The sequence below is a fragment of the Rhinoderma darwinii genome, chromosome 6, assembly GCF_050947455.1.
Source record: "Rhinoderma darwinii isolate aRhiDar2 chromosome 6, aRhiDar2.hap1, whole genome shotgun sequence".
Lineage (NCBI taxonomy): Eukaryota > Metazoa > Chordata > Amphibia > Anura > Rhinodermatidae > Rhinoderma > Rhinoderma darwinii.
The window spans coordinates 67,886,969-67,910,085 of record NC_134692.1 but is presented as its reverse complement, the minus strand read 5'-3'; the positions used below and the strand labels follow the sequence as shown (position 1 = coordinate 67,910,085).

General features: G+C 40.1%; 1 protein-coding gene across 3 annotated transcripts in view; it reads right to left on the bottom strand.

The window, feature by feature from the left end:
• The window catches only part of GULP1 (GULP PTB domain containing engulfment adaptor 1), a 590,342-nt gene that overhangs the window by 548,298 nt on the left and 18,927 nt on the right, over window positions 1–23,117 (bottom strand). The gene's annotated exons all lie outside the window — the stretch shown is intronic.

Here is a 23,117-nt window from a genome sequence, read left to right as displayed (position 1 = left end):
TTAGGGTGTTTTTCAGAATTAAATACTGAACGTATCGATCAAATTTTACCAGTAACATGACGTCCTTTGTGTCACGAGAAAACAAACTCAGAATTGCTTGGATAGGTAAAAGCATTCCAAAGTTATTACCACATAAAGTGAGATATGTCAGATTTGAAAAATCAGGCTCTGTCAGGAAGGTCAAAAGTGGCCACAGCGGGAAGGGGTTAATGTAGATAAATGTAAAGTTATGCATCTGGGTAATAATAATCTGCATGCATCATATGTCATATAGACTAAATAACAGCATGCAATGTCAATCAGCTGCTCCTAAGGTCAGCAAGATATTGTCGTGTATTAAAAGAGGCATGGATTCGTGCCTCATATAGAATATGCAATTCAGTTCTGGGCTCCAGTTCATAGAAAGGATGCCCTCAAGTTGGAAAAAATATAAAGAAGAGCAACTAAACTAATAAGGGGCATGGAGAATATAAGTTATGAGCAAAGATTAAAAGAATAAAACCTATTTGAAAAGAGACGACTAAGGGGGGACATAATTAACTTATATAAATATATGAATGGCCCATACAAGAAATATCATGAAAACCTGTTCCATGTAAAACCCCCCCAAAAGACTAGGGGGCACTCCCTCCATCTGGAGAAAAAAAGGTTCAACCTGCAGAGGCGACAAGTCTTCTTTACTGTGGGAACTGTGAATCTATGGAACAGCCTACCGCAGGAGCTGATCACAGTAGCTACAATAGATGGCTTTAAAAAAGGCTTAGATAATTTCCTAGAACAAAAAAATATCAGCTCCTATGTCAATGTGTAACATTTTTGTGTCATTCCTTCCCTTTCTCCCATCACTTGGTTGAACTTGATGGACATATGTATTTTTTCAACCGTACTAACTATGTAACTTTGTAACCCATTCCTATAGCGGGGATGTAGGCTTAAAGATCCAGACTGTGCAACGCACATTATATGTTCCACAGTCCTTTACAAGCTGAACGTAAACGACAAAGTTCTTCTGACATGTCCATTTGCGCACAAAAAACAAGCACACTTAAATTACAGGCATTTTGAAATCAAGTGCTTAAGTTCGATGAAAATAAAATATTACAATCACCATAAAAATTATTGGAGAAAAAAACAAAAAGTACAAGGGGTGGTTCGGTTAGGGCCTGTTCACGTCAGCGTCGGAATTCCGTTCATGGGTTTCGTTGCAGCAAGACCAGGAATATTAAATATAATTCATTATCCCCAATTTTCACCTCAATATTTCTCCTTAGACTGGACAAACGGATGTTCATTTGCACATCTTTTGAAGCCTCAAAGACTAGGTCTAAAGTGTCAAAATCTATAAAATGTCCCGCTACTCTAGCGATATCCGTTACACTCTACAATCGTATCAAAAGATTATCGCTAGAAAGGAAAGTCTTAGGGTACAGTCACATGTTGTGGTCAAATTGCGGTTTATTTCCATGATTACTGCAGTGATTTTGCGTCAAATTTGCAAAAATTGCAGTGTTTTTCAGAAATTTTGTGGCAATAAACCGAAATATGACAGCAATGTGTGAATGTACCCTTATACTATACATTTCAGATGGATATAAACTTTTTTTGTCAGTCATAAAATTTATTTTCACCAGCTGACTGTCAACATAAATTATTGTGTCCAACTAGTTCTCCCAAAAAAATCAGTATTAGTTAACACATTCGATTAAGTTTTGGGATTTGAAATTACTGATTAGAGTTCCTCAAATTACAAATAGGATGGAATATTATATATCATTTCTGTGATGTTGGCGTTTCTTTAACACATGCACCTGTGAACCTAGACATGTGTGGCATGTATAAACTCCTCACATCTTAGAATTTTTTAGCAACTTTTCCTTAGTTGGTTGATGCAAAGCTGCTTGAAGGTGGTTGAGTGTATAAATTGTATAAATTATTAAAGTCTATGTACACCTTTGAAAAAAAATTTACAAAAATAAAACAGTGTATCAGTGTGTTTGGTGCAACTTTCTAATTACTTTTTATTAAAAATTATTTTAACTTTTCCAGATACAGCTGCTTTTTATCCTGTATACAGAGCAGCTGTATCTTGCGATTATGAACTTAGATGTGACCGATAACAGCTCGATCCTGCATGTGAGAGACACACACAGGACGTGCACGATACAGCTGCTCTGTATATAGGATGCAAAGCAGCTGTATCTAAAAAATAAAAACTTTTTTAATAAAAAAGTTGCACCAATCACACTGATACACTGTTTTATAAAAATAAAATAAAAAGTGTACATAGCCCTTAAGTTGTATTGTTATACACAGTATGCTGTGCGCTTTCAAAAAAAATTAGTTTGGTAGCATAGTAGCTGTTTGTGGTGTGCAATTTATTTAATATTTTTTAAGAGAACAATATCTTGTTTATGTAGATGTTTGAGGTATATATGAACTTTGCACTCTTTGATCTATTATTTTTTTGTGTGTAAACCTCAGCTTGTATGTAAGTTTTAATCACATATGTATGTTTTAATGCATTTTTAAAAAAAAAATCTCAATTTAATTCTCAAGATGTGTAGTCCCTGTATTTATAGGTTTTTACTTCATTTACATTTCCATATTAAAGCCAGAATTTTGCTCTCTCCAGTTCCGGTGATTTTATGAAGATATATGCATGTAGATATAGGCCTAAGAAGTATGTATGAACTCTGTATAAACTTGAAACAAAATTTTTAGGATGTGTAATGCGTCTAATTTTCTGCTTTTTGTATGCATTTTTTGGGGTAAAAAAACATTTTGACACAAAATTGCATGAAGGTGTCTGTGTGTATACTGTAAACTGCAGAGTGGTATTTTGGCAATGTGTCAGGTGTCTACTTTAAAGAGGCTCTGTCACCAGATTTTGCAACCCCTATCTGCTATTGCAGCAGATAGGCACTGCAATGTAGATTACAGTAACATTTTTATTTTTAAAAAACGAGCATTTTTGGCCAAGTTATGACCATTTTTATATTTATGTAAATGAGGCTTGCAAAAGTCCAAGTGGGCGTGTTTAAAGTAAAAGTCCAACTGGGCGTGTATTATGTGCGTACATCGGGGCGTTTTTACTACTTTTACTAGCTGGGCGTTCTGACGAGAAGTATCATCCACTTCTCTTCAGAACGCCCAGCTTCTGGCAGTGCAGACACACAGCGTGTTCTCGAGAGATCACGCTGTGACGTCACTCACTTCCTGCCCCAGGTCCTGCATCGTGTCGGCCACATCGGCACCAGAGGCTATAGTTGATTCTGCAGCAGCATCAGCGTTTGCAGGTAAGCAGCTACATCGACTTACCTGCAAACGCCGATGCTGCTGCAGAATCAACTGTAGCCTCTGGTGCCGATGTGTCCTCGCTCGTCCGACACAATGCAGGACCTGGGGCAGGAAGTGAGTGACGTCACAGCGTGATCTCTCGAGAACACGCTGTGTGTCTGCACTGCCAGAAGCTGGGCGTTCTGAAGAGAAGTGGATGATACTTCTCGTCAGAACGCCCAGCTAGTAAAAGTAGTAAAAACGCCCCGATGTACGCACATAATACACGCCCAGTTGGACTTTTACTTTAAACACGCCCACTTGGACTTTTGCAAGCCTCATTTGCATAAATACAAAAATGGTCATAACTTGGCCAAAAATGCTAGTTTTTAAAAAATAAAAACGTTACTGTAATCTACATTGCAGCGCCGATCTGCTGCAATAGCAGATAGAGGTTGCAAAATCTGGTGACAGAGCCTCTTTAAAAAAATATATGGATTGGGGGTTTAGTATGATTTTTTTTATTTGGAAATTTAGGGTTCAAGTGTAACTAAACGTTTGACAAACTTCTGACATGTTACAGTGACATGTCAGAAGTTTTGATCTGTGGTGGTCCGAGCTCAGCCACTTCGTTTCTGTTCAGCTTTTTCTGGAAAGCCGATGTAGCGGAGTAGGGGCTCATAGACTTTCTATTGAGCCCGTACACCGCTACATTGATTTTCGGAAAAAGCAGAAAATAAACTAAGCGGCTGAGCGCTCACACAAGTTCTTCTGCCGCTTTGTTTTAGAGATTGGTGGGGGTCTCAGTGCTCGGACCATCACCAATCAAAACTTCTGACATGTCACTATGACATGTCAGAAGTTTGTCAAACGTTTAGTTACACTTTAAAGTTTTGGAATGGTCCACAGTCCTCAGACTTGAATATTATTCTAAATATGTGGGTACTTCTCAAACATGCTATGCATGTAAAGCGACCAAAGTATATTTCTAAACTAAAAACGTTCTGCAAAGAAAAGTAAAAACAAAAATTCTTAAAAACATGTAAGGTTAGCTACAAGAAATGTTTGGAGGTTAGGATTTCTGATAAATTGGGCTTTGCCAAGAATTTACAATAGGATGCACTGATTGTTGCATATGCCAAATTTTTATTTTATTTTTTCCACTATGATAAACTCAGAAAATAAAAAGTTATGTTGCATTAATATAAGTATACGTTTGTTCCTTGAAAAAAAATTTTTGACAGGGTTGTCCGGGATCACCAAAAACTAACCAATCGGGAGAAATGCCATCAAATAATAATAGCCCCTGTCGCTCCAGCACCACCGCTCTAGTGCTCCCGCCGGTCTCTGTTTACTGTGCTGCAGTAATGACATCACTTTGACACACGTGACCTCTGCAGCCACTGCTGTGGACATTAATTGGCAGTAGCAGTCACGTGTGTCAACCTATTTAACTTCTTTTTACTTAGAATTAACAGAGCATGTAGTTTGACTAGTTGTACCCAAACTTTCACAAAGGACGGTAGCAACACTTATAATAGAGCATCTAGTTAGATATGACAGAAGTTGCTATTGTTTAATTTCTACAGTTACAAGAAAAAGTACCTGAATTTCTGCATTGATAACAAATAAAACATAGTCTGATTGTTATCTAAGTCACAATTATAGACAAACACAATCCAACTAAACTAACACACAAACTATAGCAAAATGTGTTTTTATTAAGGAAATGAGATTGGATGTGCGGGTTTCAGGTGTGTTGCCCATTAAATAAAGGCACATAAAGCCTGGTTACTGACAAATCTGTTCTTCTCAAGAAAAATTGGTTAGTGTAAACCATGCTTCAAGGAAACAACTTTCAGACCTGTGTGTATATAAACCCTGTTAGACAAATTATTTCCTAGGAGTGGCCGTCCTAAAATCACTCCAAGAGTACCACGCTCAATCCTGAAAGAGGTTTTGATCTGGGTTAGAACAAAAGAGCTACTAAAGTCTCCACAAACAGCAAAAAAAACTTTGTTCATGTGTCCACTATTACAAGAACTATTTTCTGAGGACAAATGAGAGAAAAATTTACTTTTTTTTAGCACAAATGCACAACGATATGCTTAGAGAAAAAAAGAACACTGTACAACATCACCAAAATCTTATCCCAACTGTGAAGCCTCGCGGAGTGAGCATTATGGTTAGTGGCAAACATTTTACAGGAGAATGTACGGGCAGCAGTCCATGACCTCAAGTTGAAGAGAGGTTGGGTGATGCAACCAGACATTGACAAAAGCACAAAAGTAAAGACTAAAGAATGGTTACAAAAAGAAGATTGGTGTTTTGGAATGGCCAAGTCAAAGTCTTGACCTTAAAGGGGTTTTCCGGGCAAACAAAATTATTTAGAAAGTGACAGTATGTACAGAGTTACATACCTTCCTAATGTAACTCGTATTCAAATTTTGCCTGCTTCATTCTTTTCTAGTCCGAACGCTGCTCGGCCGGAAGTTCAGTATTTTGTGGATTCATAATAGCTTGTTGACATAGGCTCTTGCACTAGTAAACTCCTCCCCTCAGTTCTGTGTCTATACGTCATAGCAGTCGTCATTCTTGTGGGCTTGGCTTGCATTCCTCGCGGTGATGCATGCCAGTCCCACGTGCTGCGTCCCCCCTCTATCCTCCCAATGCATAACGTTGCCTGCCTTAACTGCATGACGTAATCACGTGACCGCAGCTTGGTCCCCCTTCTTTACACTACTGAAGGGAGTTGTGGGGTGTAATTACCGAGATTGTGGAGGAGAGAGAGGCGCAGAGAGAGCATGAAAAGAGTAAGGGGCAGAAAGAGATGTAATGAATGTGGAAGGAAAGCAGGAATAGTCCACGTAATGTTTACAGAGTGGGGAGACAGATAATGGGGATGGGAGGGAGAAGACGTAACATGAAGGGGTGGAGCTATGTAGAATAAGGGTGAGAGGAGGGTATACAGACAATATGTTGCAAATTCTAATGGAAATTGTAGTTTTAAGTGGTGTGCGCTTAGCTTATGGACCACCCATTCTCAGGAAGTACAGCTTGTTTGCAGTCCGGGAACAGAAACAGACTATATAGTGAATAAATAAAAATTAGCAACTCTAACTTGCCAGGGAGAAGAAGAACCAGATAACAAATGGATTTAAGGTATTTTTTTTTTAGTTTGCCAGAAACCCGTTTAACCTTATGGAGATGCTGAGGCATGACCTTTCCATGAAATATTGATGAACTAAAAAATATTTGCAGGGAGGAATAGTCCAAAATTCCTACTCAATGTTATGCAAATATTTTTTGCAGCTACAGGAAACATTTAGTAGAGGTGATTGTTGCTAAGGGATTTACATGTTATTCAATTCAAGGATTCACTTACTTTTTCTCCCTGCACTGAGGATGTTTATTCAATGTGCTCAATAAAAGACATGAACAGTACAACTCTTTGTGTTATTAGTTTCGTTAGATTGTGTTTGTCTATGATTCTGACTTATAGAACAATCAGACCACTCTTGATTAGAAATCAATGAAGAAAATGCAGGTAATTCCAAAGGTTACACTTACTTTTATTTGCAACTGTACCCCTCATTTTAACGAATGCAACAGAAAAGCTAAAAATAAATCTATGTCCTGCCAGAAGCAGAAAAAGATCTGAAGTAAAAACAAAGCAAAACTATACCTGATAAGCATGACAGACATTCTACGCTGGAAGGAAAAGTCAAAACTACAAAGAGGAGCGAACTAAGTTAAAATCAAGCTCTCCTAGGAAATTCCTTAGCCTGACAATTGAACAAGAACTATTGCTAGTTATTGCTTTCTAATGCCAACAGAAGTTTTGTAAGTGAAATGATGAGCAAAGAAGTAAATTCTAAATGACAATTGAAATAAAACACTCATCTCGCTTCTATAAGAGAAGCTTTAGGGGTTTCTCCAAGACTAAGGAATACAACTAATTGTCCTTAGCACGGAAGGTGCATAAACATTGTCAACTTGGGTAGTTTCATACATCAGCACATCTACAGGGTGGGCCATTTATATGGATACACCTAAATAAAATGGGAATGGTTGCTGATATTAACTTCCTGTTTGTGGCACATTAGTATATGGGAGGAGGGAAACTTTTCAAGCTGGGTGTTGACCATGGCGGCCATTTTGAAGTCGGCCATTTTGTATCCAACTTTAGTTTTTTCAATGGGAAGAGGGTCATGTGACACATCAAACTTATCGAGAATTTCACAAGAAAAACAATGGTGTTCTTGGTTTTAACGTTACTTTATTCTTTCATGAGTTATTTACAAGTTTCTGACCACTTATAAAATGTGTTCAAAGTGCTGCCCATTGTGTTGGATTGTCAATGCAACCCTATTCTCCCACTCTTCACACACTGATAGCAACACCGCAGAAGAAATGCTAGCACAGGCTTCCAGTATCCGTAGTTTCAGTTGCTGCACATCTCGTATCTTCACAGGCATTTCTTCTGCGGTGTTGCTATCAGTGTGTGAAGAGTGGGAGAAGAGGGTTGCATTGACAATCCAACACGATGGGCAGCACTTTGAACAAATTTTATAAGTGGTCAGAAACTTGTAAATAACTCATGAAAGAATAAAGTAACGTTAAAACCAAGCACACCATTGTTTTTCTTGTGAAATTCTCGATAAGTTTGATGTGTCACATGACCCTCTTCCCATTGAAAAAACTAAAGTTGGATACAAAATGGCCGACTTCAAAATGGCCGACATGGTCAACACCCATCTTGAAAAGTTTCCCCCCTCCCATATACTAATGTGCCACAAACAGGAAGTTAATATCACCAACCATTCCCATTTTATTTAGGTGTATCCATATAAATGGCCCACCCTGTACATTGTAACGCTGCTGCTATAAGTGTGTACACAGATTTCAATGCCATAGTATGTCCATGATTGTATGTAGTATGTAGTAAAAGAACATGCATTGCTACCGCTCAAAAGTGCCTTAAAAGAGGACATTTCTAAATAATTCATGACCATTAGGCCGGATTCACACGAGCGTGTTCAGTCCGTGATATACGGTCCGCAGGTCGGCCGGATTTCCCAGACTGAGCACACTGCAGGGAGCCGGGCTCCTAGCATCATTGTTATCTATGATGCTAGGATTCCCTGCCTCTCCGCGGAACTACTGTCCCGTACTGAAAACATGATTAGAGTACAGGACAGTTGCCCCGCAACGAGGCAGTGACTCCTAGCGTCATAGATAATGATGACGATAAGAGCCCAGCTCCCTGCAGTGTGCTCAGTCTGGGAAATGCAGCCGACCTGCGGACCGTATATCACGGACTGAACACGATCGCGTGAATCCAGCCTAAGTAACATGCATTAACCCTTTAACAGAGTTCAGCAATTCACATTTTAAAATCTGTAGCATAATCAACCCACATGTTTGCACATTTCTTGTAAATTTTCAAAACACTAAAGAAATCTTAACCACGGTGGTATAAAATCTAAAAACCACTAGGAATCATATTTTCCTAATGTATGGCTTTTGTGTTGCTTGGTTTTTACAGGAATATGTTTTTGGCAGAATAAACAACAATGGTGAGATGCATCTGTTATAGTTTATCAAGTGGCAACAAAAAAAGAAAAAGTTTTAGCAATTGGTGGGCGTCTCAGTGCTCGGATCCCCACCAATCAAAACTTCTGACATGTCACTATGACATGTCAGAAGTTTGTTAAACGTTTAGTTACCCGTTAAACTCACTTTTGCTAAAACAAAAGAAACACAAGCAGTAGCTTTCGTGTGTACTGCTAGAAATTCACCCGGAATATAATCCTCATGTAACCGAGTAAAAGAGATCCAATTACTAATCTTCTGTAAAATTTCTTAGAAACAAATCTATCACTTCCACAATACGTTGTTTGCATCTACAATAAACACTTGTTTGGTGCACCAATTACATTGCTCCTGCCTCACATTCACAAATTGCCATGTGTGGCTCCTCAACCTGCATTGTCTGCACTAAAACATTTAAATGTATTTGTTTTGATGTACATGTTTACATTTTTGAGCGTTCTGTTTGATGAAGTCATCAAACAAATCTATATATTTTTTTATATTACTAATACTGTGCAAACGTGCCAAATAGACAATAATTCTTCTTGCCTATTAACTTCTATTGCACAAAAATAAAAACAAAAAACTGTCATTTTTATTTTTTGTAGTGTTGAATAGCTAAAGTACTTTACTTAAATATTTTTTTAGAAGGGGCTGGAAATGGAATAAATATACCAAAAAAGCAATACTTACCTATCCTTGCCCCCAGCAATGCAGGCTGATGTTCCGGCGGCACTCCAGGCGGTTGTTTACATACTCGTAGAATGTAACCGCCACAGCCAATCAGAGGGCTCAGTGGTGACTAATTGTTTTTTTGCTGCTGAGAACCTCTCTGATCACTACGTGGAATTTAGAAGACTTGCCATCTTCCATTTGCTGCACAGCAATAAGGGTATTAGTCCCTCATATACCAAAAGTAGAAAACCGGCCCATGCTGTTTGTGTGTGCAACTATTTTTTTTTGGATCCATGCAAATGTTCAAGGTCATGTTATAAATTACATAGGGCCTTTACTGTACTTTTATTTGCTTGTGATTATAAACAAAGAATTTTCATCCAACAAACCACATTGCTGAACATCAACAGACCCAAGCAATAGGAGGCAGGTATGCATAAAATTGAAACGTGTGCACTCCAAGTACGATATCCAAAAGAATAGTAAAGGCAACAGAATCCAACTCGGTATTCAAAAATTATTATTTTGCCCAAGTAGTCATACAGAATAAAAAACAGCAACGTTTCGACCTGTAGTAGTGATTGGGACTTTATCAAGCTTAATCAGTAGTTACAAACCCAGTGCATTTAAGTAGACATTGACCAATAAACACGTCTGGATGATTAACAAATCACAACATTTCATTCAATAAAACATCTTAATAATACGGTTATAATAGTGCATTACATATAATAATATAAGTGTATCATACCTCCATGTGTACCCTTCAACAATAATATACAGTTAGGTCCGGAATAATTTGGACAGTGACACAAATTTTGCCATTTTAGCTGTTTACCAAATCATATTGAATATACAGTTATATAACCAATATGGGCTTAAAGTGCAGACTCTCAGCTTTAACTTGAGGGCATTCACATCCTAATTTGAGGAAGGGTTTAGGAATTACAACTCTTTAATATGTAGCTGCCTCTTTTTCAAGGGACCAAAGGTATTTGGACAATTATCTCCAAAGCTATCTAATGGGCTGCATGGGTTATTCCCTCCTTAATTCATTATCAATTAAGCAGGTAAAAGGTCTGGAGAGCGCACTGGTGATCTCATGAACTCCAAAAGGCCTGGACATCGACGGATGTCGTTGATGATCACTGAATCCTTTCCATGGTGAAGAAAAACCCCTTCACAACATCTACCCAAGTGAAGAACATTCTCCTGGAAGTAGGTGTATCAGTATCTAAGTCTACCATAAACAGAAGACTTCATGAGAGCAAATACAGAGGGTTCCCCACAAGGTGCAAACCATTAATCAGCCTCAAAAATAGAAAGGCCAGATTCGACTTTGCCAAACAACATCTAAATAAGCCAGCTCAGCTCTGGAACAGCATGAAACTAAGATCAACCTGTACCAGAATGATGGGAGGAAGAAAGTATGGAGAAGGCTTGGAATGGCTCATGATCTGATCCAAAGAACACCACATCCCCTGTAAAGCATGGTGGAGGCAGTGTGATGGCATGCATGGCTGCCAAAGGCACTGGGTTACTTGTGACTAAAGACAGAAGCAGCCGGATGAATTGTGAAGTGCACAGGGATAAACTTTCTGCTCAGATTCAACCAAATGCAGCAAGGTTGATTGGACGTCACTTCACAGTACAGATGGACAATGACCCAAAACATACTGCGAAAGCAACCCAGGAGTTTTATAATGCAAAGAAGTGGAATATTCTGCAATGACCAAGTCAATCACCAGCTCTCAACCCGATCGAGCATGCGTGTCACTTGCTTAAGACAAATCTTAATGCAGAAAGACCCACAAACAAGCAACAACTGAAGACGCTGCAGTAAAGACCTGGCAAAGCAACACAAAGGAGGAAACCCAGCATTTGGTGATGTCCATGGGTTCCAGACTTCAGGCAGTCATTGCCTGCAAAGGATTCTCTACAAAGTATTAAAAAAAAACATTTTATTTATGGTAATGGAAATTTGTCCAATTCCTTTTGAACCGCTGAAATGAGGAGGCTGTGTAGAAAAATAGTTGCAATTCCTAAACGTTTCACAGGATATTTCTGTTCAACCCTTTGAGTTAAACTGGAAAGTCTACACTTCAATTGTATCTCAGTTGTTTAATTTCAAATCCAACGTGGTGGCATGCAGAGCCCAAATCATGAAGATTGTGTCACTGTCCAAATAATTCTGGACCTAAATGTATGTTACATAGTGGAACATTCGATACAAAGTTTAAAATGATAAGAACGACACTCACTGACGTTGCTTCTTGGCATGCTCAGTGATTACTGCCATTGGTCTGATTCAGACAAACCCCCATCATCATGGGAACTCACATCAAGATTACACAGTGAGCCTATTGCACAGGTGCAATATACAACCAAGCTCATTAGATTGTCGGATCACTTCCCCCTACTGCCATGACAATAGTGAAATACGTGAGAAAACCTCATTATAATAGATAACCAGGTCATGAGGCAACAGTATTACATGGCTGTTATTCAACCTGCATTGCAGTGCTTTAACCCCTTGAAGTCCAAGCCAAGCCATCTGTTGATTTTTCATTTTAGTTTTTCACTCCCCACATTCTATGAGCCCTAACTTTTTTATTTTTCTGTCATTGGTGTGGTGTGAACGCTAGTTTTTTTGCAGGTGGAGTTGTAGTTTCTACTGGCACGATTTAAACTACTATATTATGTACTTGAAAACGGAAAAAAAAATCCATGTGGTTTGGAATTGGGAAAATACTGTGATTCCTCCATTTTCTCATGGGTTTTGTTTTTACGCGACAATTTAACTTTATTCTGCTGGTCAATACGATCACTTTTTATAATTTTTTTTCCACCACTAGCTTGACCAAAAAGCAGTAATTCTGGTGTATTTTTTTCTTTTTACGGCATACACCATGCGAATTAAACGATGCTATGTTGTAATAGTTCGGACTTTTACGGACACAGCGATACCAATTTTTTTTTTTTTTCATTTATTGAATTTTTTTTACATTACTTTAGAGGAAATTCAGGAAAAGGTTTTTTTTTTAACGTTTTCGTTTTTAAACATTTTTTTTTTTTACTACTAATAACTTTATTTAACACATTTTATTAATTCCCTTAGGGGATTTGATCCAGATATCTCTGGTACAATACACTGCAATACTAATGTTTTGCAGTATATTGTAATTTTTAAAGGCTACTGTTAAAGAGGCTCTGTCACCACATTATAGGTGCCCTATCTCCTACATAAGGAGATGGGCGCTATAATGTAGGTGACAGTACTGCTTTTTATTTAATAAGACGATCTGTTTTCACCACTTTATTAGCGATTTTAGATTTATGCTAATGAGTTGCTTAATGCCCAACTGGGCGTGTTTTTACTTTAGACCAAGTGGGCATTGTACAGAGGAGTGTATGACGCTGACCAATCAGCGTCATGCACTCCTCTCTTCATTTACTCAGCGCATAGGGATCCTGCTAGATCCTTATGTGCTGTCTTATACTAACACATTAACAATACTGGGATGTCTATTCACAATCTGTGCACTTGGTTACTCTGTCTGTGGTAGTTACAGCAGAGGAAGCGTAATCTCGCGAGATTACGCAGTAAATGACAGGTTACAACGAGATTACGCCTCCTCCGCTGTAACTACCATAGAAACAGTAATGAAGTGCAGAGATTTGAATAGACATCCCGTGGAATGTCTATTCACTGTCTAAACACTTCAGTATTGTTAATGTGTTAGTATAAGACAGCACATACTGATCTAAAAGGATCCCTATGCGCTGACTAAATGAATGGAGAGAAGTGTATGATGCTGATTGGTCAGCGTCATACACTCCTCTGTACAACGCCCACTTGGTCTAAAGTAAAAACACGCCCACTTGGGCATTAAGCAACTCATTAGCATAAATCTAAAATCGCTAATAAAGTGGTGAAAATAGATCGTTTTATTAAATAAAAAGCACTGCTGTCATCTACATTATAGCGCCGATCTCCTTATGTAGGAGATAGGGCACTTATAATGCGGTGACAGAGCATCTTTAAGCCCAGCCACAGGCACGGCTTAACAGAGGCAGAGTGAAGGCAGACCTGTGTGCCTTCATTAGGCCCCTGGGCTGCCATGACAACCATCGGCACCCCGTGATCGCATCGCGGCTGAGTGATCAGCTGTCAGAGGAGGCCACCCCCTCTTTTTAATGCCTCCGATGCTGCGGTTGTGATTGACCGCAGCATTTAAAGGGTTAAACTGCCGGGAACAGCGCGATCGCTGTTCCTGGCCGTTAGTCCCGGGTGTCAGCTGTAATACACAGCTGACACACACAGCGTATAGAGCGGGCTCAACGTGTGAGCCCACTCCATACTTCTCGTCATGCACCATGATGTACCGGCACGTCATGGTGCGTTAAGGGGTTGATATGCAAGCGGCTGTATTTAGAATTGGAGCAACAATACCCAAAGGTCTCCACATATATATAGCCCCATTATTTTCATATCATGCACTATGTGGTTTAAAGTACTTAAAAAAAATGTTGGTGTCTGAAAAGCATATTCTTAAACGTACTCTATGCTCAACTATGAGCACAGTCCACCCATGAGGAAAAACGTGCAACAACCAGTCAGGGGTGCTCCACTGCATGTAACCAATCTATAATCCTATAACTACAGAGTGCAAAAGGATGAAGTCCTTATTCAAGTTAACAGATCACCAATATCCAAGATGTTCCACTGCTGCCCAAATCGGCAAATCGGTGTCCAACATAGATGTGACGCAAATGTCCATACCATCATATTGTTGTAAGTGCCACATATAAAACTATCATCAGGAATGTTACCAACATCATCTTTATTACAGAGGCCATATACCATGTTCCAAATTATTATGCACATTGGATTTAGGTGTCATAAACATTTAATTATTCGTTTTTCAATTAACCTCTTCCCGCACCTTGACGTAACTGCACGTCGATGTGTGCAGTAAGTTCGCGCACCTTGACGTGCAGTTACGTCTGTGCTTTGACAGTTAACCGCCGCGCGGCGCTACACTACAGCAGCGGTTAACTGTGCAGGGTGTCTGCCCTGCATTCCCCGTTGCCGATCAGCGGCCCATCGCCGCTGATTTCGGCAGTTAACCCCTTAATTGCGGCGTTCGATTTTGATCACCACAATTAAGGTGTTTAGCGCCGATCGGAAGCCCCCACGTGAAATCACGGGGGCTGGCGATGGTACCCATGGCAACCGGACGCCAGACAATGGCTTCCGGGCTGCCATATACAGAGGCCTATGAGAACCAGCCGGAGGCCGGTCGTCGTAGGCTTCCTGTCAGTGTGACTGTTACGTCACAATGACAGTTGGAATGCATTACACTACGTAGGTAGTGTAATGTATTCCAGCAGCGATCAGAGCTGCAAATCTAAGTGTCCCCTAGTGGGACAAGTAAAAAAAAAGAATGAAAATATTTTAAAAAAGTGCAAAAATAAAAGTTAGAAGTGACATAAACAAGAACTGCTTTTTTTCCTATAGTAAGTCTCTTATTATAGGAAAAAAATGAACACGTAAAAAAAAAGTACACATATTGGGTATCACCGCGTTCGTAATAACCCCAACTATAAAATTAGAATATTATTTTTCCCGCACGGTGAACACCGCAAAAAAAATAAAAAAGCAATGCCAAAATCACTATTTTTTGGTCACTACCCCTCCCAAAATATACAATAAAAAGTGATCAAAAAGTCGCATGTACGCCAAAATAGTACCGATACAAACTACAACCCGTCCCGCAAAAAACAAGCCCTTACACAGCATTTTTGACTGAAAAATAAAAAAGTTACAGCTCTCAGAATACGGTGACACAAAAAATAATTTATTTTGTAAATAAATTATTTTATTGCGCAAACGCTGCAAAACATAAAAAAAACCTATATACATATGGTATCGCCATAATCGTACCGACCCGCAGAATAAAATATAATGGTCATTTATAGCCCAGGGTGAACGCCGTAAAAAAGAAATAAAAATCATTGTCAGAATCGATGGTTTTTTGTCACCTTGCTTGCCGAAAAATGGAATAAAAAGTAACCAACAAAATCGCATGTACCCCAAAATGGTACCAATGAAAATTACAGATTGTCCCGCAACAAATAAGCCCTCACGCAGCTCCGATGGTGAAAAAATAAAAAAAGTTCCGGCTCCCAGATTATGGCGATGCAAAATGTGCAGTGTTCCAAAAGCGAATAAGATCGGGCGCCATTTATAAGTGCGAGACTGGCCACATATCTGCGGATTATTATTTATTTACATTATTATACCCTCTTATTATGCCCCTGATGTACTCTGCCCAGCCTACATATGCCCCCACATTATAAACTGAAATACCAGCAAAATGCCAAACAAAACTGCCGATAAGCAAAATCTGCGCTCCAAAAGCCAAATGGCGCCTCTCCCTACTAAGCCCCACAGCGTGCCCAACGGGCAGTTTACGTCCACATATATGGCATCGCCATACCCGGGAGAACCCGCTTAACAGTTTGAGGTATTTGTCTTCAGTGGCATGAACTGGTACCAATAAAAACTACAGCTCGTCCCGCAAAAAATAAGCCCTCACACCACTCTAGTGACGGAAAAATAAAAAAGTTGTGGCTCTCGGAAAGCGGGGAGGAAAAACGAAAAAGAAAAAGCAAAACATGGATCAGGGTTAATTACTTTCTAATGAAAAAACATTTATGACCACATGTGGGGTATAGCCGTACTCAGAAGAAATTGATTTACAAATGTTGGGGTGCATTTTCTCCTTGTAAAAATGAAAAATGTCTAAGTTCTTACAGAAAAAAAGTAGATTTTTATTTTTACAGACTAATTCCAATGAATTTAGCAAAACAACTGTGGGGTCAAAATGCTAACTTTACCCCTAGAAAAATTCCTTGAGGGGTGTAGTTTCCAAAATTGTGTCACTATTGGGGGGTTTCTAAAGTTTTCATCCCTCCAGTGCATTGCAAACACGACACGGCACTGAAAAACTATTCCAGCAAAATCAGAAATCCAAATGGTGCTCCTTCTCTTCTGAGGCCTGCTGTGAGTCCAAACAGCAGTTTATTACCACATATGGGGTATTGCTATAATCGGAAGAAATTGCTTTACATATGTTGGGGTGTTTTTTCTACTTTATTCTTTGTAAAAATTTAAAATTTCTACGTTTTTTCACAAAAAAAGTAGATTTTCATCTTCACATACTAATTCAAATAAATTTAGAAAAAAAAACTGTGGGTTCAAAATGCTAACTATACCCATAAATTCCTTGAGGGGTATAGTTTCCAAAATGGGGTCACTTTGAGGGGTCCTAACTGTTTTGGTACCATAAGACCTATTCAAACCTGACATGGTGCCTAAAATATATTCTAAAAAAAGGAGGCCCCAAAATCCACTAGGTGCTCCTTTGCTTCTGAGGCCGGTGCTTCAGTCCATTACCGCACTAGGACCACATGTTGGATATTTCTAAAACTGCAGAATCTGGGCAATAAATATTGAGTTGCATTTCTTGGGTAAAACCTTCTGTGGTACAGAAAAAATGTATTACAGATGAATTTTCGAAAAAAATAAATATGAAATTTGTAAATTTCACCTCTACTTTGCTTTAATTCCTGTGAAACGCCTAAAGGGTTAAAACACTTTCTGAATGCTGTTTTGAATACTTTGAGGGGTGCAGTTTTCAAAATGGGGTGATTTATGGGGACTTTCTAATATATAAGGCCCTCAAAGTCACTTCAGAACTGAACTGGTCTCTGAAAAAATAGGCTTTTGAAATTTTCTGGAAAATATGAGAAATTGCTGCTAAAGTTCTAAGCCTTGTAACGTCCTAGAAAAATAAAAGGACGTTCAAAAAACGATGCAAACATAAAGTAGACATATGGGAAATATAAACTAGTAACTATTTTGTGTGGTATTACTATCTGTTTTACAAGTAGATACATTTAAATTTAGAAAAATGCTCATTTTTGCTAATTTTCTCTAAATCTTGGTGTTTTTTACAAATAAATATTGAATTTATCGACCAAATTTTTTCCCTAACAAAGTACAATATGTCATGAGAAAACAATCTCAGAATCACTTGGATGGGTAAAGATGGGTAAAAGCATTCCGAGTTATTGCCACATAAAGTGACACGTCAGATTTGAAAAATCGGCTTCGTCCCGAAGGCCAAAACATGCTCAGTTCTGAAGGGGTTAAACTTATGGATGGTATTGTGTCTTAGGCGGGATTCACACGAACGGGTCGCGCCCGAGCCCGAGTGCCGGCCGATAAAATCGGCCATTCTGCCCGGCCGGTTTGCATAAAGTTTTGCATCCGTGCCGGGCCGGGCAGATCCGGACAGTGACATCAGCGGCAACTCCTGAAGGGGAATCCCCATGTGTTCGGGGATTTCGCTTCAGGAGTTTCCCCTGATGTCACTGCCCAGATATGGACAGAGACATAAAGCGCTCTGTCCAGGAGCGGAATCCCCGAAAACACGGAGATTCCGCTCCTTCAAGGAGCTAAAGTGCGGCTAGCACATAGCAGAGCGGGGAGATACCTCCCCGCTCTGCTATAGTGGCGTCGCTGCAGTAGTAGTAGCAGCAGCAGCAGCTGCTGCTACTAGCGGCGCCATCGAAGGTGTCGCCGGGCCAGGAAAACAAGCAGGGGACAGGAGCCAGCGCAGCGCTCCCTTCCACCTGCTGTACACCCCGGCCCTGCCACACCGTGTGCAGCGATGCCATTCGTCAGAATGGCATCAACTCCTCCTCCTCACATGCACTCTGCGCTGTGAGGAGGAGGAGATAGAGCGCAAGCGCCGGGAAACCCGGCCATCACTCGGAACACATTCCGGTGATGGCCGTGTAATACCCGGCCCCATAGACTTCTATGGGAGCCGGGCGGCCGGGTACCCGGGCGAAGATAGAGCATGTCCTATTTTTTCCCGGCCGGCAAAAAATCGGTTGTGTGAATAGCCCCATTAGGGGTCTATTATTCCTAATGCAGCCGGGTGCCGGCCGATTTATGAACGGCCGGCACCCGGCCGGGAATCCCTGTCGTGTGAATGAGGCCTTAGGGCTCTTTGGATCATTGTAATCAATCTCAGACACCTGTGATAATTTGTTTTCCAGGTGTGCCCAATCAAAGGAAAACTACTTAAGAAGGACGTTCCACATTATTAAGCAGGCCACAGGTTTCAAGCAATATGGGAAAGAAAAAGGATCTCTCTGCTGCCGAAAAGCGTGAAATAGTGCAATACCTTGGACAAGGTATGAAAACATTGGATATTTCAAGAAATCTTAAGCGTGATCATCGTACTGTGAAAAGATTTGTGGCTGATTCAGAGCACAGACTGGTTCGTTCAGATAAAGGCATAATGAGGAAGGTTTCTGGCAGACATATTAATAGGATTAGGAGAGCAGCTGCTAAAATGCCATTGCAAAGCAGCAAACAGGTATTTGAAGCCGCTGGTGCCTCTGGAGTCCCGCGAACCTCAAGGTGTAGCATAAAGCTATTATTTGGCCACCCCTAAACAATGCCCACAAGCAGAAACGGTTGCAGTGGGCTCAGAAATACATGAAGACTCATTTTCAAACCGTGTTGTTTACTGATGAGTGCCGTGTAACCCTGGATGGTCCAGATGGATGGAGTAGTGAATGGCTGGTGAATGGCCACCATGTCCCAACAAGGCTGCGACGTCAGTAAGGAGGTGGCGGAGTCATGTTTTGGGCTGGAATCATGGGGAGAGAGCTGGCAGGCCCCTTTAGGGTCCCTGACGGTGTGAAAATGACCTCTGAAATGTACGTAGAGTTTATGACTGACCACTTTCTTCCGTGGTATAAAAAGAAGAACCGTGCCTTCCGTAGCAAAATTATCTTCATGCATGACAATGCACCATCTCATGCTGCAAAGAATACCTCTGTGTCATTGGCTGCTATGGGCATAAAAGGAGAGAAACTCATGGTGTGGCCCCCATGTTCCCCTGACCTCAACCCTATTGAGAACCTTTGGAGCATCCTCAAGCAAAATATCTATGAGGGTGGGAGGCAGTTCACATCAAAACAGAAGCTCTGGGAGGCTATTCTGACATCCTGCAAAGATATTCAAGCAGAAACTGTCCAAATACTCACAAATTCAATGGATGCAAGAATTGTGAAGGTGATATCAAAGAAGGGGTCCTATGTTAACATGTAACTTGGCCTGTGAAGTGTTTTTTTTATTGATTGAGCTTTTGATTTCTGTAAATATGACCTCCTGATGCTGCAAATTCAACAAATTACCATTTTAGTTCTCTTTACAACCTTTAAAATGGTTTGATCTCTGTTGTGCATAATAATTTGAAACAGTGCATTTTGAGTTTTTTACTTCTAAAAAAAAATCTGTTAGGAGATTTGTTCAATAAAATTTGCATTATACTCCAACGGTTGATGGCTTGAAGATTATACTGACTGTCATTTGCATAGACTATTTAGGAAAATCAGCGAAAAATAACATTTGCATAATAATTTGGAATGCGTGTATATACATATCACACTGCACTACCTTGTTCATCACAATAAAGTCATTACTATATTTATGATTAATCTTTGTGGCAGTAGGGTGAGTATATCCGGGATGAACGTGCAGTCTTCAATTAATATGTCATGCCGACGCCAAAAGTGAGTGTCATCCTTTATACATTTCTTTTCTGAAACATTCAAAAACATATATTAAAAATCCTATTAAAAATAAGGCTAATGCACTACACAATCTACATTATTATTGTAACTAACCAGGATCTAGGGATCCATGTAATACTGTTTTGCCTCACGACCTGGTTATCTATTAGAATGAAAACCTGTTTAACCCCTTAAAGGGGTTGTCCACTACCGGACAACTGATGACCTATTCACCGGATAGGTCATCAGTACATGATCAGTGGAGGTCAGACACCCGGACCCCGCACCGTTAAGCTGCTGCCAAAAGTAGATAGCTCGTTCATCGAATAGCAGCCGAGCTGCAGATCGGCAACACGGCTGCTATGCAATGTACGGAGCCAACTGCTTCCGGCTCCGTACATTGCATAATGTGCCATAAGATCCGGTGCCCGCAGGCCACCAAAGCAGCTGATTGGTGCGGGGTTCGGGTGTCGGACACGCACCAATGATGTATTGATGACCTATCTGGTGGATAGGTCATCAGTTGTCCGGTAGTGGACAACCTCTTTAACATGTACATGACAGCCGTTAAAGAGAAGTATGGAGCGGGCTAACGGGCTGAGCGCGCTCCATACTTAGTGGGTGTTGACTGTGTAATACAGCTGACACCTCACTGCAACGGGTGGAATCAAATATCACTTTGATTGCTCCCATTTAGCCCCCTTTAGATGACACCTCCAACAGCCCATAGGCCCCTCGCGACTAATGAGGGCCCCAACGACTGCCTTTTTTCTGCTCCTTTTAAGCCCTGCTGGAGCCTGTAAAAGATGACTATACACTGTGATACATTATATACAAATACAATACCACCGAAAAAAAGGGGGCACAGACACAGAGTAATGTTCAATATAAAGCAACGTTGCTGAACAATATGAAATCTACTGTGTTTGCATCCCAAATATGACCAAGATGACCTTGGTGCATCGATCAACAATAGATGAAACCAACAGAGAGAAATGATCGACTGAAGCACAACAAATGGATAGCAAAAAATACAAAATTTTATTAACATGAAGCCATAACAAAGGTTAAAACTGGAACAGGGAATGAGTCACTCAATAAAAGGACATCGACAACAATCATGCACTGGATGTAGATGTAACATAAATCTATACAAGCTTATTTATTTGTTGATACAGCAAGGGAGGACGGTGTACGTGCCTATGCGGACCTAAGGCTAATGAGGCCTAATAAATGATGGCAAGAAAGAGGTCAACAAGGAAAAAATGCATGTATGTACTGCCTGGATACCCTCTATGAAAGTATATATGTGGCAATAATTATGTGCGGATACCTGATTATAGTGATTATCTGTATATGTATGATAATCAGATATACGCCATAGTGTGTATTACAGGATCAGTGCTACAGGTGACATGCAGCAATGTGCATGAACGCATAGAAAGGTACCAGGCCAATGCCAGGCAAAAAAGTCAGTGAAAGCTGTATAACATGGACGTATAGAAAGGTACCAGGCCAATACCAGGCAAAAGAAATCAGTGGAAGCTGTATAACATACCAGTGGACATGATGAGGATGTCTGGACCCGACGCGCGTTTCGGCAACTGCCTTCGTCCGGGGTTAGGGTCAAGCTGCTAAAATCTACCCATATATAGAGCATAGTTCAGGTGTTTGTAATGTAAAAAGAGGAGGAGGCAGAATCAAATGACGAAAAACGGCGTCTGGTGCGGGGTACCAAGATGGCGCTGCCCCACTTCCGGTCCGCGTCATCAGAGAGGATGTGGGGCAGCGCGGACTAACCACGCCCCCCACATATCCTACTCCGAATCTAGACAGCGGTCTGAAGAGGCCAGGGCCACTCCCCCCTCGGACATAGACATCTGATCAGGATGTCATGAACACCAGCGCGCGATCCATCAGCGATGTGTGCCAGAGGGAAACAGGAAAAAGAAGAACTTACAATATGAATGGTTTGCAGGGTGTTGTGTATAGTTAAAAATAAAGAGTAGCATGGAACGGCTTCCTATGGTGTGGATTCTGTGATGTGTAACATGAAGAAGGAGGGGGGGGGGGGGAAAAGGGGGGAGAGAAAAGAGGGTTGGTTGTGATGTGAAACGATAAATAAATGCACCACTGGCAATAGTGAGATGAATATGAATGTAGAAAATTAAAAATGAAAATTTGTGAATGTATAGGATGATGAATGTGAGTGCTAATAAAATCGTGAATGGGATGACAGATGTGAAGTGTGATGCTGGTGAGTTGTGCTGGGAATGTGATGAAACATAGAGAAAGCAAAAAAATCAAAAAGATATGCCGGTTAATGTGTGTGTAAAAATGCAAGTGTAGTAAACACCCAATTATGCTATAAAAATCAATTACTGAATAACACCTAAATACTAAGTCTGGAAGAACCATAATATTGAAGCCGCATGTATTAGTACAAAAATACACTGCACACCAATGTCCATACATACAGTAAGCAATATATACATCACTTTAAGTTCTCTATGTTTATAAGAACTGAACATATATAATTGTGTCTGATAAATGCTACTGGTGGCACTAAATAAATTTATACAGAACACATACACAAGAGCATAATATAACAAAATACAGAAATAAAGTATTGGAAATGAATCGTACAACGTAAAGGATCGAAATGATCCATACAGGATAAAGATAAATAGTAAATGAGAAGTGTGTGATACAAATAATACCATATATATATAATGGCCAATGCAGAAAATATATGTAGAGCGCAGTATAATGTATCTTGTTTCCTCCTGGAAGTTGCGAAGCATGGACCGCAAGACACCTCCTCAGATGAACTCAATGGAAAAATATCGTAATTCTGTATATCAGGAAAACACAACAAAAGAGGGTAGTTAGTTTTTTAAAAAAATGAC